This window comes from Oryctolagus cuniculus, chromosome 11 (genome assembly GCF_964237555.1).
Source record: "Oryctolagus cuniculus chromosome 11, mOryCun1.1, whole genome shotgun sequence".
In the NCBI taxonomy this organism is placed as follows: domain Eukaryota; kingdom Metazoa; phylum Chordata; class Mammalia; order Lagomorpha; family Leporidae; genus Oryctolagus; species Oryctolagus cuniculus.
In genome coordinates, this window is record NC_091442.1 from 17,082,872 (window position 1) to 17,099,088 (window position 16,217).

General features: G+C 41.8%; 1 pseudogene; it reads right to left on the reverse strand.

The window, feature by feature from the left end:
* Positions 1–14,983: 14,983 nt before the first annotated feature.
* On the reverse strand, positions 14,984–15,572 carry LOC138844191 (cytochrome c oxidase subunit 7A-related protein, mitochondrial pseudogene; annotated as a pseudogene).
* Positions 15,573–16,217: the final 645 nt, after the last annotated feature.

A 16,217-nucleotide genomic window follows, 5' to 3' on the forward strand; every position in this document is an offset into this window, starting at 1 on the left:
AGTGGAAAGGATGCACACTACTTTGAGAATGTCCTATAAAACCTCCCAGCTGCCTCTTGCATGAACCCTCCCCCTTCTAGCAGACTGAGAGAGAGGGAGGATTGCAGCATAAGGCAGCAGAGCTTCAGTCAGCCTGAATCCTGAATGATCACATGAAGGCGGCCAGACCACTGCACTCTCATCTGCTCACACCTACTATGTGAGCAAACATGACATCTAGTAACAACAGCAGTGGGGCCCAGGATTAGAATTAGTGCTCACCTAGCCTGCCTGGCCATGGGGAACTGGGAGTCTGGGCTCACCATGTCTGTGGGACTCCAGGTATGGAGGCCACAGTGAAATGGAAAAGGACATGGCTCATGAGGGTGTCAAGTGTTTAGGAGCTGGGGTGGTCTGAATAATCAGGAGATTGGTTACCTCCATGGGAATTGAGAAAAAAAGTGATTAAACCAGGATAGCAGAATCCAGATTTCTCACTCCCAGAGAAGGGAAATGCAAATATGGAAAGGAGACAGGCTAGGAGTTAGATTTGAATTGGTGGCATCAGCAGGTTCTTGTGGTTTATAATATATACAGATAAATGTCTAATAAGAATTTAACCATGAAAAAGCTTCAGACAAATCCACATTGACAGACATTCTAGAAAGTACCTGGCCTGTACTTCTAAAAATGTCAACATCATGAAATTCATGGAAAAGCTGAAGGACTGTCCCAGGTGGAAGAAGACTAAGGAAATATGACAACTAAATGCCATGCATGGTTTGGAATAAATTCCAGACCAAAAAAAATACAAACTATCTTATAAATCGTGGTGATTGAGGCAATTGGCAAGAATTGAATGGATCTGGCGGAAAGAACAGGCCATCAAAGAAGGAGGTACTTTTCTCTGAAGGGAGGAGAGAACTTCCACTTTGACTATGGCCTTGTCTAAATAAGATAGGAGTTGGTGAACTCAAGAGGCTTCCATAGCCTTGGCAACTCATGACAAGAGCCTTGGGTGATTACTGATGTCATAAATAAGAGTGTCAATTGTTAAATCAACAACAGGAGTCACTGTGCACTTACTCCCCATGTAGGATCTCTGTCCTTAATGTGTTGTACTATGTGAATTAACAGCATACCTAGTACTCAAACAGTACTTTATACTTTGTGTTTCTGTGTGGGTGCAAACTGTTGAAATTTTTACTTAGTATATACTAAATTGATCTTCTGTATATAAAGATAATTGAAAATTAATCTTGGTGAAGAATGGGATGGGAAAGGGAGTGGGAGATGGGATGGTTGTGGGTGGGAGGGTGGTTATGGGGGGAAAAAGCTACTATAACCCAAAAGTTGTACTTTGGAAATTTATATTTATTAAATAAAAGTTTAAAAAAAGAAGTGAATGGATCTGGGAATTGGACAGTGTCACAGTATGGATTGCTTGTTTTAACACTTATATTGGGGTATGCAAGAAAACATCTTTTTTTTGAGAAATATACAATTAAGTATTCAGGGGTTATTGGCCCTATCTGCAACTGACTTTGAAGTGATTTTAAAAAGTATATAAAGATGTTAAAGTGATCATATTAAGTGTGTAACTGATCATATAGATAGGATTAAGTGTCAAAGGGATCACATAAATAAGATCAAGTATCTGGTAATAACGATAGATAGAATTAAAAAGAAGAGAATGATCCAACATAGGAAGCAGGCTGCACAGCAGACTCATACAATGACAAACGCCCTAAACAGCACTCTGACCTCAGAATCAACCCTAAGGCATTCAGATCTGGCTGAAAAGCCTATGAGAGCATTTCAGGCATGGAAAGCCAAGACACTGTGGCAAAAAAAAAAAAAAAATGATCTACATGAAGGATCTCTATGAGTGAGACCCCATTGCAAAGAAGGGGTCATCAAAGAAGGATGTACTTTTCTCTGAAGGGAGGCAAGAACTTCCACTTCACTTACGGCCCTGTCTAAATACTGATGGAGTTTGTGGACTCAAAAGGCTTCCATGGCCTTGGCATAAATAAGAGCATCAACAGGAGTCACTGTTTACTTGCTCCCCATGTAGGACCTCTGTCCTTAATGAGCTGTACTGTGAGAATTAACTGTAAAACTTGTCTTCAAAGAGTACTTTATACTTTGTGTGTCTGTGTGGGTGTGAACTGTTGAAATCTTTACTTAGTATAGAGTTAGTCTTCTGTATATAAAGATAATTAAAAATGAATCTTAATGAAGAATGGGATGGGAGTGGGAGTAGGAGGTGGGATGAGAGTGGGGGTGGGAAGGCAGATATCAGGGGAAGAATTGCTATATTCCTAAAGCTGTACCTATGAAATTTGTATTCATTAAATAAGAGCTTTCAAAAAAAGTATGTAAAGATGGAGTAGAGAAAGGAGAGGAGGAGAGAGAGAGAGAATGGAAATAACAAGGCAAATATGGTAAAATGGTAATAATTGGAAAGTCTGTTTTGAGGGTACACAGGAATCTTTTACTCAATTCTCGAAACTTTCCTATGAATTCAAAATTATCTCAAAATAAAAAATATGGAAAGACAAGCATTCTATTGTTCTGAACCAATCCATATTTGACTCTATTGGTTCCTGCAGCTTAGCCTACTCCAACAGAGCATGCATCTTTTTCTAAGGAGAAGCTAGAAGGCTGTATTAACATAACAACTGCATATCGAGCATTCTGTGTGCCCTAATACTAGGCACTGTGTTTGAGTACTAGGGATTCGGTTCTGAAGAAGACAGGCGTGATTCCTGCCCTCATGGAGCTTCCAGTGAGATATGGCAGATAGCAATTACATTATTTTAATCACAATCAGGATACTTTAACTGTTATGCTGAATCTTGATGTGAATGGAAGGGGAGAGGGAGTGGGAAAGGGGAGGGTTGCAGGTGGGAGGGACGGTATGGGGGGGAAGCCATTGTAATCCATAAGCCGTACTTTGGAAATTTATATTCATTAAATAAAAGTTAAAAAATTATTAACATATTAAAAATGAAAACAGAAAAAAAAACTGTTATGCACCATCTCTTTGGGAAAATCTACCTGGACACCCTGACTGAGATGAGACTGCTGTTAGAAACTCTGACTGTAACTGGCACAGTTGATGAATTTTGGGAAATCCTGCACTCCTGGGAACATGGAATCTAAAGGCTAGTCTCTGCCCTCCACATGTGTGTTTGTTCACTCTGTGAACCCAGCAGTTAGCTTGGTAGGTAAGAAATAAACCTTTGTGGAGTAAATGAACAATCAAAGTAAAATGAATTAAGATAATGAGTGGAGACGTGAAATATGACAGGAGAAGAAAGGCCCAAAATTAGAAACTGATTGGATATTGGGAGGTGGGTGATGAAAGAGTCAAAGAGAAACTCTGGGGATTTTGAAATCTAGGAGGCCAGAAGTCATGGAGGTAGAGTCTATGAGGAGTCAAAGAAAGTGAAACAGATTCTCTTCAATGCTCTGCCCATAATAGCTCATGTTCCATAAGGGAACACAACAGGAGCCACACCTGCACCTTCATCAGAGGCCACTTTGCCCAACTGCCTGGTGTCTGAAAATTGACATCCCTCTGCAGCAGCCCCACAGGTCCCTCATCCTTTACCTGGGATAAATAAGAGGTTTGTGCTTTGCAAGGTGCAATTTTTCCCCAAAAGTTCAAGTTTTGGAAACTTAATTCCAAAATTCTTATGTTAAAGCAGTTTGACGAGGCTCTTTGGAAAGTAATTAGGATTAGGTGAGGTCATGAGAGTGGGCCCTATGATGGCATTACTGGCTTTAGACAAAGAGGAAGAGAGACCAAGCTAGCACCCTGCTCTGTCTCACCTCATGCCCTTGGCCACGTTGTGATGCAGCAAGAAGGCCCTTACCAGATGCTGGCACTGTACTCTTGAACCTCCCAGCTTCTAGAACTGCAAGCTAAATAAATTTCTATTCTTTATAAAGTATTCAGTTTGTTCCATTTGATTATAGCAATTGAAAACAGACTAAGAGATGAGGTTTCCCAAAGTTGTCCACCATGGGATTAAGCACCAGTTGTCCACAATGGTGGCTACATTCATAACTCACTCTTCCTTTCCTGCATCCGTTCTTTCCTGGGTGCCCTTTCTTCTCACCTTACTGATGCTCTTTGTGCCTCCTAACAAAATGTTTGCACCCAGATCCTCACCTGAAGTACTCAAGTCTGTCCTATTGGAACCCTACACTGAGAAAGATGAACTATGAGAAAAGAAGTCCTAGGACAAGGCTAAGTACCAGCAAGATACATCTTACAACCCACAGTGAAGGAGCTCCTTTCTGTCCTTCTGCTTACATAACCCAGTAGTCTTCCTGCCCCACTCTTCGAGGAGTCGCAGCTCTGAGTATTCTAAAGTGCCCCCAAAGTGTAACTTTGCTATTCAGTTCACAGAATGCAGAATCCATTTTTGTTTTATCTCTTTCCAGACAGTTGCTTTGTTTTAATGGACTGCTCTTCCGCCTGTGCATAATTCTTCTCTAAATTAAATTCTCTTCTCAGCCCAACATAATACACATTGGTCTGTCAGCTCATTACTTTTACATCCTCCCTTGTTCTGTTTATGCAAAGATTTAATTAACTATGAATTGCTGTGTAGGCAACAGGAAAACGCCTACTCCCAGGTGACTGTATGGCTCAGCTCTATGAAGGATAGGAGACAATGCAGTGCTAGAAGAAAAGACCAGAGGTGAGATGGGAGCATAAAAATATTGATCCTCACTGCTGCTTCCAGTGACTCATTGGTTCACCCGGTATATATTAAGTTACCGCTATGTGCTTGCCATTGTCCATTGGGAGGGGTGAGAGAGACATGAGCCCTGCCTTCACAGAGTTTATGCTCTACCAGCAGAAATACATGAACAGGTCTCTTTACATCTATCTACTGCTGCATAACAAATTAGCCAATACTTGCTTCAAACAACAATGAACATTTGTTATCTCTCACATTTTCAATTCCGTATCTCAAATGGGATCACAAGTAGGGTCAGGAACTGAGGAATGGGTTGGCTGGGCAGTCTGCTGCCAGCTGTCTTGTGAGAATGCACTCAGAGTCAACTGGGGCTGAGTCACCTACAGCTTTGAATGGGTTGGTGGATGCACTTGCAAGGTGGCTCATTCATATGGCTTGCTGGTTGAGGCTGGGTGTTCATAGGAGACCCAGTTCCTCTTAATGTAGGATGTTTGCTTGTTTTCATGGAATTCTGGCTTTCCCAAGCATGGCAGAACTGCAATACCCTCCATGGCTTAGCCTTGGAAGTAATTTATAACCATCTCTGCTATACTCTGTTAGTCACGCAGACAAGCACAATTCAATAAAAGAAACATGACACAGTGACATCATTACTGGGAGATGATGATCACTGAGGGATGGGGAGTTACCTTGGAGGCTAACACCAAAAATAAATAAGGAAATAATTACACACTGTGATCAATAATGTTAATAATGTTGATAGCAAGTGATAGGGGATAGCAGGTTACATAGTTAAGATGGTCAAGGAGGGCCTCTTTCATAGCTATGGGAACTAACAAAAGTTCCTAAGCCTTTTCCCGTTTTCCATGTCCTTATCTTCTTAAGAACAATCAATCATCATTCTCAGTTCACAGAGTAATTGTGAGCCTCAAATGGAACCAGAAGTATAAAAGTTTAATACTTTGATTTCTGCATTTAAATGGCCACATCTCTTTGCTTCCAAGGGATCTATCCCTTAACCAGGGAAGGTGGATGGCTCCAGTACTGCCACCTTCTGAAAGGAAATTCTAAACACATTGTGCCAGAGATCAGAGCTTTCAGGACCCAGCTGGGCTACACAGCCAGGGAAGAAAAACCTTGATTTTTTTTCCCCAGCTTCCAGTAAAGAAGAGATATTTGACTGGAAAATATTTTTCAAGCTCCATTTTCTAGATATGGCATAGATATTAGCAGGTACGATTCACCCCTCAGGAGAAGGATGCATCTTCCACAGAATTTCAGCCCAGTTGTTGCCAAACAGGGTAAAAGAATTTTGGAATTCACCATTCTGAACATGAAAGGGAGAGGCACAGCTGGATTGTGTCATTTTTCTACCCTCTGTACTAGGCAGGAAATGAGATGCAAGATCCACTCCTGGAACTCCCTCTGCTTTATTTTGCCAACTGCTGCACAACCCCAAGCTTCAGTCTTCCAATCAACAAAAGGAAGCAGGCTGACTCTCAGCAAAAAAAAACAAAAATATATTGATACACAATACTGAAGCAGGGTATAAGAAATGGGAAGTGTTCTACAGGACTGAAAGCAGCAAAAAAATAGTTTGATTCCTCTTGGGAGGGCAAATTTACAATCACAGCAATAATTTAGAAGAAACTTAAAAAAAAAACCCTTTCAAGGAGCAAATCCATATGTGGGATTGATCCTGACAAAATAATTAAGGATGGCACCAACTTGTATGTATTTACATGGAAATATTTGCATAATATACAAGTATTACTACATTCTTTAAAGAAATGTTTAATATACTATATATAGCAGAAGCCTTTTTAAAAAACATACAGACTTTTGATTGATAGAGTGGTAAGAGCTCATATTTTAAATTTGCATCAGACACTAAAGACTACATTCTTTGTGAGCACGTGTTGAAAATGTACAAAGACTGGTCATGTACTAGGTCACAAAGACAGTCTTAATAAACTTCATCTGATGAAAACAGAATTAAATTGGAAATCAAGAAAATGCCTACTAAGATAAAAAATTTGTTGGGTTAAAAAATACTTTCAAGTAACTCATGCGATACAAAGGAAATCACAAGGAAAATTACAAAATATTTAGAACTGATAAGAAGCAATAAAAAGGCTACACACCAACCTTGTAGGATAGACCTAAAGCAAGACATCAAAGAAAATATACACCCTTAAATTATCAAACAAAGAAATGTGGCCCACCCTGGTAACTATATCTCAATATCTATTTTCCCTCTTTCTCATAATAATAAAAGCCTGGTTTCTAACCAGGAATGTGAATACTCACAGTAAAGACCACATTTTCCAATCTCTTTCATAGTTAGCATGACCAGCACTGAAATTCTAGCAATGGGTTGCAAATACAAGTGATATGTGCATCTTTCAGATAGGGTCCTTGAAGTGTCATTTTAGCACTTTTCACCTTCCTGCTGACTGGAATATAGATGAGGTTACAAGAAGTTGACTGTGGTGTGATAAATAATATGTCTGATCTTTGCCCCAACTTCTTGGCATGGAGCTTGAAAAATCCCTGGTAACTTCTTAAGTGATAAAAATGTCTCTGTTATGCTAATGGATAACTCCTGGTGGGAAACTTAGACAGCTTCAGAAGGGGCTAGTTACCAGAAAGAACAAGCCTGTGGTTAGAGGGCTGCAGCTTTCAGCTGCAGTTGGTGCTGGACAAAATAAAAGAATTTTACTCCGTGGGGAGGACGAGAGGGGTGTTCAATTGTGTGGCTATCAATTTAATCCATCATCCCTATGTAATAAAATTCCTTAAAAAATTCTGGGGGCCAGCAAGCTAAGCTGGTATTCCATATCTGAGCACTGGTTTCAGTCTCAGCTGCTACGATTCCAATCCAGCTTCCTGCTAACGTGCCAGGGGAAAGCAGTGGAGGATGGCCAGCTTTGGCCCCTGCTACTCACATGGGAGACCTAGATAGGTTCCTGGCTTCAGCCTGGATCAGATCCCACCATTGCAGCCATTTGGGAAGTAAACCAGTGGATGGAAGGTCCCTTCCCGCTCACTCGCTCTCTCTCTCTGTCAAACAAATAAATCTTGGAAAAAAAAAAACCTCTGACACCAGCTCTCAGAGGGCCTTCATGATTGGTGCACCCACTGATGTGTTGAGAAGGTAACACATCCTGACTCCACAAGCAGAAGGAATGGAAGTGTTGTATTCAGGATTCTTCTAGACCTCTCCCTATGTATATCCTTTCTAACAGAACTATAATAATAAGTTTGGCTCTTTCAGTGTGTTCTGTAAATCATTCCTTTTTTGCATTTTTTTAATTTAATGAATGCATTTTTACATAGAAACAACTTTAGGAATATAGTGGTTCTTTCCCCCATGCCCCCCACACCGCTCCCATCCCACCTCCCATTCCCTCTCTCATCTCCTTCTTCATTAGGGATCATTTTTAGTATGACTTTATATTCAGAGGGCCAACTCTATGCTAATCATAGATTTCAACAATTTGCCCCCACGCCCACATACAACATATAGAGTACAGTTTGGGAGAATTTGCAGTCGATTCTCATATTACAATTCAGTAGGGACAGAAGTCCTACCTGGGGAGCAAGTGCACAGTGACTACTGTTGTTCCTTTAACAATTAACACTTTTCTTATGACATCAGTGATCATCTGAGGCTCTTGTCATGGGCTGCCAAGGCTATGGAAGCCTTTTGTGACCAGAGACTCCATTGGTATTTGGACACGACCATAAGCAATGTGGATGTTCTCTTCTCCCTTTAGAGAAGAGTGTCTCCTTCTTTGATGACCCTTTCTTTCCTCTGAGGTCTCATACAGATCCTCCATATAGGATTTTTTTTCCACAGAGTCTTGTCTTTCCACGCCTGAAAGTCTCTTGCAGGCCTTTTAGCCCAACCAGGAAGCCTTATGGGTTGATTCTGAGGTCAGAGTGTTATTTACTATGAAAGTCATTCTAGGAGTCTGCTGTGTGGACTGCTTCCCATGTTGGTCCTTCCTTCCTTCTTTGATTTTATTATTTTTACTGGGTACTTGATGTTATTTATATCATTCCTTTTAAACTTAGACCAGTCTATCTGTTGCCTTTAACATTTAATATGCCCATTGTAACAGTGAAGATGGTATCTATACCACTGATTCCTATGGGTTTAGAGCCCCATGATTAGCTCTAGGGCTGTACCTTGAGAGGTAAGTCTATATGCCTATATGCAGAACTATACTATTTTATAGTTTCAGACTACCTCCTCCATCTCTTATTCCCTCCCTTATTTTTTTTTTTGACAGGCAGAGTTAGACAGTGAGAGAGAGAGAGAGAGACAAAGAGAAAGGTCTTCCTTCCGTTGGTTCACCCCCCGAAATGACCACTACGGCCAGCGCACTGCACCAATCTGAAGCCAGGAGCCAGGTACTTCCTCCTGGTCTCCCATGCAGGTGCAGGGCCCAAGCACTTGGGCCATCCTCCACTGCCTTCCTGGGCCACAGCAGAGAGTTGGACTGGAAGAGGAGCAACCAGGACAGAATCCGGCACCCCAACTAGGACTAGAACCCGGGGTGCTGACTCCACAGGCAGAGGATTAGCCTAGTGAGCTGCAGCACCAGCCATCCCTCCCTTATTTTTAACTGGGATCTTTTTCCAATTTCCTAAAATACATATAATTGACTCTGTGTTACATAGAGAGTTCAGCATATAGTGTGAAATAGAGAAAAAGAAAGAAAGAAAGAAAGAAAGAAAGAAAGAAAGAAAGAAAGAAAGAAAGAAAGAAAGAAAGAAAGAAAGAAAAGGAAGGAAGGAAGAAAAGGAAGGAAGGAAGGAAGGAAGGAAGGAAGGAAGGAAGGAAGGAAGGAAGGAAGGAAGGAAGGAAACAGAAAATAAAAACAAAAAGGATATACACAATAAAAAAAAAAGTAACAATGGTTAACTGTCTCTCGACAATCAGATCAAGGATTTTTGAAGACATTGGTTCTAAAAGTGACTGTTTCACTTCTACAGCTTTCATTTTAGCTGTGCTATTAATTCTCCCAAATCAGGGAGAACATGTGGTGTTTATCTCTTTGGGGCTGGGTTATTTCACTAAGTATGAGGTTTTCCAGCTTGATCCGTTTTGTTGCAAAGGACCGGATTTCATGCTTTTTACTGCCATCTTCTATTCCATAATGTACCTATCCCACAATTTCTTTATCCAGACTTTGGTTGATTGACATTAAGGTTGCTTCCATGTCTTAGCATTGTGAATTGAGCTGCAATAAACATGGAGGTGCAGATAGTTCTTTTGTTTACTGATTTCATTTCCCTTGTGTAAAATCCCAGTAGTGAAATGGCTGGGTCATACGAGAGGTCTATATTCAGGTTTTTGAGGTATCTCCATACTGTTTTCCACAGTGGCTTTACCAGTTTACATTCCCACCAACAGTGGGTTAGTGTGCCCTTTTCCCCACATCCTCTCCAGCATTTGTTGTTTGTTGACTTCTGTATGAGGGCCACTCTAACTGGGGTGAGGTGAAACCTCATGTGGTTTTGATTTGCATTTCTCTGATAGCTAGAGATCCATAGCATTTTTTCATGTATCTGTTGGCCATTTAGATTTCCTCTTTTGAAAAATGTCTGTTAAGGTCTTTGGCCCATCTTTTTATTGGGTTGTTTGTTTTGTTGTTGTGGAGTTTCTTGATCATTTTATAGATTCTGGTTGTTAATCCTTTATCAGTTGTGTAGTTTGCAGATAATTTCTCCCATTCTGTCGGTTGCCTCTTCACTTTCCTGACTGTTTCTTTTGCAGTACAGAAACTTCTCAACTTGATGCAATCCCAATAGTTCATTTTGGCTTTGACTTACCTGTGCCTCTGGGTTTGTTTGTTTGTTTGTTTGTTTTGACAGGCAGAGTGGACAGTGAGAGAGAGAGAGACAGAGAGAAAGGTCTTCCTTTGCCATTGGTTCACCCTCCAATGGCCGCCGCAGCCGGCACGCTGCGGCCGGCGCACTGTGCTGATCCGATGGCAGGAGCCAGGTATTTATCCTGGTCTCCCATGGGGTGCAGGGCGAAAGTACTTGGGCCATCCTCCACTGCACTCCCTGGCCACAGCAGAGAGCTGGACTGGAAGAGGGGCAACCGGGACAGAATCTGGTGCCCCGACCAGGACTAGAACCCGGTGTGCTGGCGCCGCTAGGTGGAGGATTAGCCTAGTGTGCCATGGCGCCAGCTACTACCTCTGGGGTCTTTTCCAGGAATTCTTTGCCTGTTCCACTGTCTCGAAGGGTTTCCTCTATGCTCTCGATTAATTTGATGGTATCATGGCATAGATTTAGATCTTTAATCCATGTTGAGTGGATTTTTTTATATGGTATAAGAGAGGGGTCCTGCTTCATACTTTGACATGTGGACATCCAGTTTTCCCAGCACCATTTGTTGTAGAGGCTGTCCCTATTCCAGGGGTTGGTTTTAGCTCCTTTGTTGAATATGAGTCAGTTGTAAATGTTTGGATTGATTTCTGGTGTTTCTATTTTGTTCCATTGGTCTATCCAACTGTTTTTGTACCAGTACCAGGCTGTTTTGATTATAACTGCCCTGTAGTATGTCTTGAAGTCTGGAATTGTGATGCCTCTGGTTTTGTTTTTATTGTGTGGGATTGCTTTAGCTATTCGAGGTCTCCTATTCCTCCATATGAATTTCATCATCATTTTTTCTAGATCTGTGAAGAATGTCTTTGATATTTTTATTGGGATAGCGTTGAACCTGTAAATTGCTTTGGAAATAAAGGACATTTTGATGGTATTAATTCTTCCAATCCATGAACATGGAAGATTTTTCCATTTTTTGTGTCTTCTTCTATTTCTTTCTTTAATATTTTGTAATTTTCATCATAGAGATCTTTAACGTCCTTGGTTAAATTTATTCCAAGGTACTAGATTGTTTTTGTTGCTATTGTGAATGAATTCATTGGTCTTAGAAGTTCTTTCTTGGCCATGGCATTGCCTATGTATACAAAGGCTGTTGATTTCTGTGCATTGATTTTGTATTCTGCTACTTTACCAAACTCTTCTGTGAGTTCCAATAGTCTGTTAGTGGAGACTTTCGGATCCCCTATATATAGAATCATGTCATCTGCAAATAGGGATACTTTGACTTCCTCCTTTCCCATTTGTATCCCTTTAATTTCTTTTTCTTGCCTAATGGCTCTGGTTAAAACTTCTAGGACTATATTGAATAGCAATAGTGAGAGTGGGCATCCTTGTCTGGTACCAGTTTTAAATGGAAATGCCTCCAACTTTTCCCCATTCAATATAATGCTGGTCATGGGTTTGTCATAAATTGCCTTAATTGTGTTCAGAAATGTTCCTTCTAAACCCAATTTGCTTAGAGTTTTCATCATGAAAGGGTGTTGTATTTGGTCAAATGCTTTCTCTGCATCTATTTTTGTTTCTCAATTTGTTAATGTGATGTATCACATTGATTGATTTTCGAATGATGAACCATCCCTGCATACCAGGGATAAATCCCATTTGGTCCGGGTGAATGATCTGTCTGATGTGTAGTTGGATTCGGTTGGTCAGGATTCTGTGAATCATTCTAGCAAATTATCAAACCTGGAAATTTGGAAGCATGCAAAAATTCCATAACAGTAGCCAGTTACTTGTAAATTCAGGTTATCTGCAGAGCCCACTTGTGGCAGGTGTCAGAATTGAGGACAGACTTATGGAAATGGAACCCTTAACTTGTGGCATCTGATGCTAACTCTGGGTGCTTAGTATCAGGATAGCATTGGACCTGGGGATGAAATGGAACAGTGGGGCAGGCACTGAGGCGCAGTGGGTAAAGCTCTGGCCTGAAGCACCAGCATCCCCTATGAGTTCCAGTTCTTGTCCTAGCTGCTCCCCTTCTGATCCAGCTCTCTGCTATAGGAAGGCAATAGAAGATGGCCCAAGTCCTTGAGGCCCTGAACCCACATAGGAGACCCAGAAGAAGCTCCTGGCTCCTGACTTCAGATAGGCTCAGCTCCCGCCATTGTAGCCATATGGGGAGTGAACCAGCAGATGAAAGACCTCTGTGTGTGTGTGTGTGTGTGTGTGTACCTCTCTCTGTAACTCTTTCAAATAAATAAAAATAAATTTTAAAAAAAATAAAAAGAAATGGAACAGTGATGAATAATTCCATTTTGCTCAGTACTGAAGAGTCTCCCAGGATATGAGAATGACAGTGCTAAAACCAAGAAAGGCCCAGGCAAACAGGACAAGTTGAGCAGCTTAGTTGGCAGTTCCTCTGCAAGGGCCTTAATAGCAGTAGAGCAAAAAGACAGAAAGATCCTAAGTGCCTAAGGATTTCATGGAGCAGACCCACCTATTAGTGGGCTTGGACTACCTACCTCTAGAATTTTATACGGGAAATAAACATTTATCTTGTTAAAGCCACTGTTTACTTTAAACACGGACATACCTAACTGTGATACCTTAGAGTGGAGTGCCAAACATAAGAGACAAACACATACATGAAACTGGAATACTGGCTGGGTGATACACAGTGTTGAAACAGCCATTGCCAAGTGGAGGGTTAGTAATCCTTGTTATTCAAGGGCAAAACATTTGGCAAAGCCATAATATTCCACCTTGGAAGGCAAAATACACATTCACCAATGCTGCAGTGCTAGGGGAATATGTATGTGTAATAAGACGTTGGGCTGTGCTGCTGCTTCTTGTGGCTTTCAGCAAAATCTTAAAGAGCTATAAATCCACAAACCCAGAGGAGACTGTATTAACTAAAATAAGCCAGGCATACCAAGACAAAGACTGCCTTACCTCACTTATATGTGGAATCTAAAAAGTTGAACTCAGGGCTGGCGCTGTGGTGTAGTGGGCTAAGCCTCCACTGTGGTGCTAGCATCCCATATGGGTGCCAGTTCAAGTCCCAGCACCTCCTCTTCTGATCCAGCTCTCTGCTATGGCCTGGAAAGGCAGTAGAGGATGGTCCAACTGCTTGGGCCTCTGCAGCTGCATGGGAGACCTGGAGGAGTCCCCTGGCTCCTGGCTTCAAATCAGCTATTGAAGCCATTTGAGAGCAAATCAGCAAATAGAGATCTTTTCTCTCTCTCTCTCCCTTTCTCAGCCTGTAACTCTCTCTCTCTCAAATAAATAAATAAAATATTTAAAAAATAATAAAAGTTGAACTCATAGAAGCAGAGAGCACAATGGTGGTTACAAAGGGCTGAGGCAAGGAAGAAATGTAGCAGACATGTTGGTGAAAAGTACAAAATTCCAGTAAGATATGAGGAATGAGTTTAAGATATGTACTGTACAACATGGCTACTATAATTAATAATAATATACTATATCTTTGAAGATTACTAAAGAGTATTTTCACCACAAACAAATGATAAGCATGTGAGGTAAGGGTATGTTAGCTTGATTTAGCCATTCTACAATGTATACATATATCAAATACTGTCTTATCTATGATAAATAGGTATAATTTTGTCAATTAAAAATAAACTTTAAAAACTGAGATGTAAGGAAGTACAGCACTAAAGTATTCTCTGGCTGCTGTTTGCAATCTAAGTTGACCTCGAGGCTGGCCATCTGTAGCTTTTCAGGGTTGAAAGGTCAATTGCTTTTGTACCCCCAAAATATAGCTATTAAGAGCAATAGCTCTGTGATACCAGACTTAGCAGGAGATATTTCCATGACCTTTAAACTTTATCAGCACCTTATTTTAAAAATTGTTCTTGCCAGAAAATTGGACCCAGCTTGGAGGAAAAGATTCTATTAATGGATTTGTCTTCCCCACCCAAGTCTTTGCTTCAGATGCAACTAGTTGGCTGCCACAAGTTAAGAGACAGGGTAATGAGAGAAGCACAGGATGAATTTTAAAAAGTAACATGAGAATGTTCAAGCTAAAAAAAAGTTCCATTTCTAAACAAGAGAGCTGCCTGTTTATACATGACAAAGAATTGACTTAATATAAACCAGCAAGAGGGGCTGGCAAAGTGGCATAATAGGTTAAGCCTCTGCCTGCAGTGCTGGCATCCCATATGGGTGCTGGTTCATGACCCAGATACTCCTCTACCAATCCAACTCTCTGCTAATGGCTTGGGAAAGCAGTAGAAGATGGCCTAAGTGCTGGGACCCCTGTACCCAAGTGGGAGACCCAGAAGAAGCTCCTGGCTCCTGGCTCCTGGCTCCTGGCTTCAGACAGGCCTAGCACCAGCTGTTGTGCCCATTTGGGGAGTGAACAAGGAGATGGAAGACCTCTCTCTGTGACTCTTCCTCTCTCTGTCTGTAGTTCTGCCTCTCAAATAAATAAATGTATCTTTAAAAAAAATAGCAAGAAGTAGGTTCCAAAAGTTTTTCCAAGTGAAAGGAGAATCAACTCCACAAGGCTCATCTTTTTTTTTTTTTTTAACTCAAAGGGTTTAATGCCAAAAAGCCAACCAGTCCTCTGCAGTCTAAGTCATTTGTTTCTGGGCTGTGAAGCCATGTAGAGGGCGATCAGGCAGTAGATGGTCCCTCCCACAGTCAGCACCATGGTGGTCCGGTAAAGCATTTGGTCAGGCAGGCCTCGTTTCAGGTGGATGCGCACACCATCAGATTTCTGGAAAAACTTCTGCAACTCTGGAACTTTGTTTTTCCCAGCATAATCATATGCAGCAGAATTGGAGATCAGTTTAGTTGGGGTAGCAAATATGATAGGTGGTGCTTCTGTGGAAACCACAGGCTTTAATCCCTGCGGGAAATAGGTGTCCGAAGCCATGCTCCCGTCAACTTTTGCGTGAAGCCACTAAACTTGTAGTACATGACGCCCAGAGCCCGGCTTCCTGCAGCCGCTGCCTGCGCGACTGCCCTAAAGAAGGCAAGGCTCATCTTGAGTATGGTCAGAAGGCATAATGGACAAGAAAGAATACATAAAAGGATAACCTAGAGAGGATGTTTAGCCTAACAAGTGTCGCTCCCCCTCTTCGTGGAGGAACGACACAGGACCCTGCGCTGTTCTTTCGTCTGCTCGGCCCTCCCCGGGTTTGCTGCTGGTTCTTCCCGGGTTGGCTACTATCCCCTCCACCTCCGTGGAAGGGCGGTTCCCCCTGGCCACATTCCCCACTTCCGCGGGGGAGCGGCACACCGCCGGCCGGCTCTCTCGGGGGCTGCACAGGTGTTCCCCTTAGATGTTCCTGGTGCATGCCGTCTCTCTCCTCCTTTATAGTCCTCCTCTGCCAATCCCAACTCGGCTGCCCACACGCCGAGTACGCTGCTCTCCTCCAATCAGGAGCAAGTCCTACAGTTTATTGGCTGAACTGGAGGCAGCTGTGTAGAAGCTGTTTTCTCCTCTCCCAGCGCCATATTGTGGGAGAGCAGATGCATAGAATAAGTCTTAATTCCAGTAACTTAGTCTAGTCCGAGTTGCTCCCCACAACAAGTAAGATGCTTGCCTCTAATTAAGATTCTCACCTCATATCAGCGTATCTGTCATCAGTTTTGGCTCTAGGTTCTGCATACCATCCCTACATACCAGGGATAAATTCCACT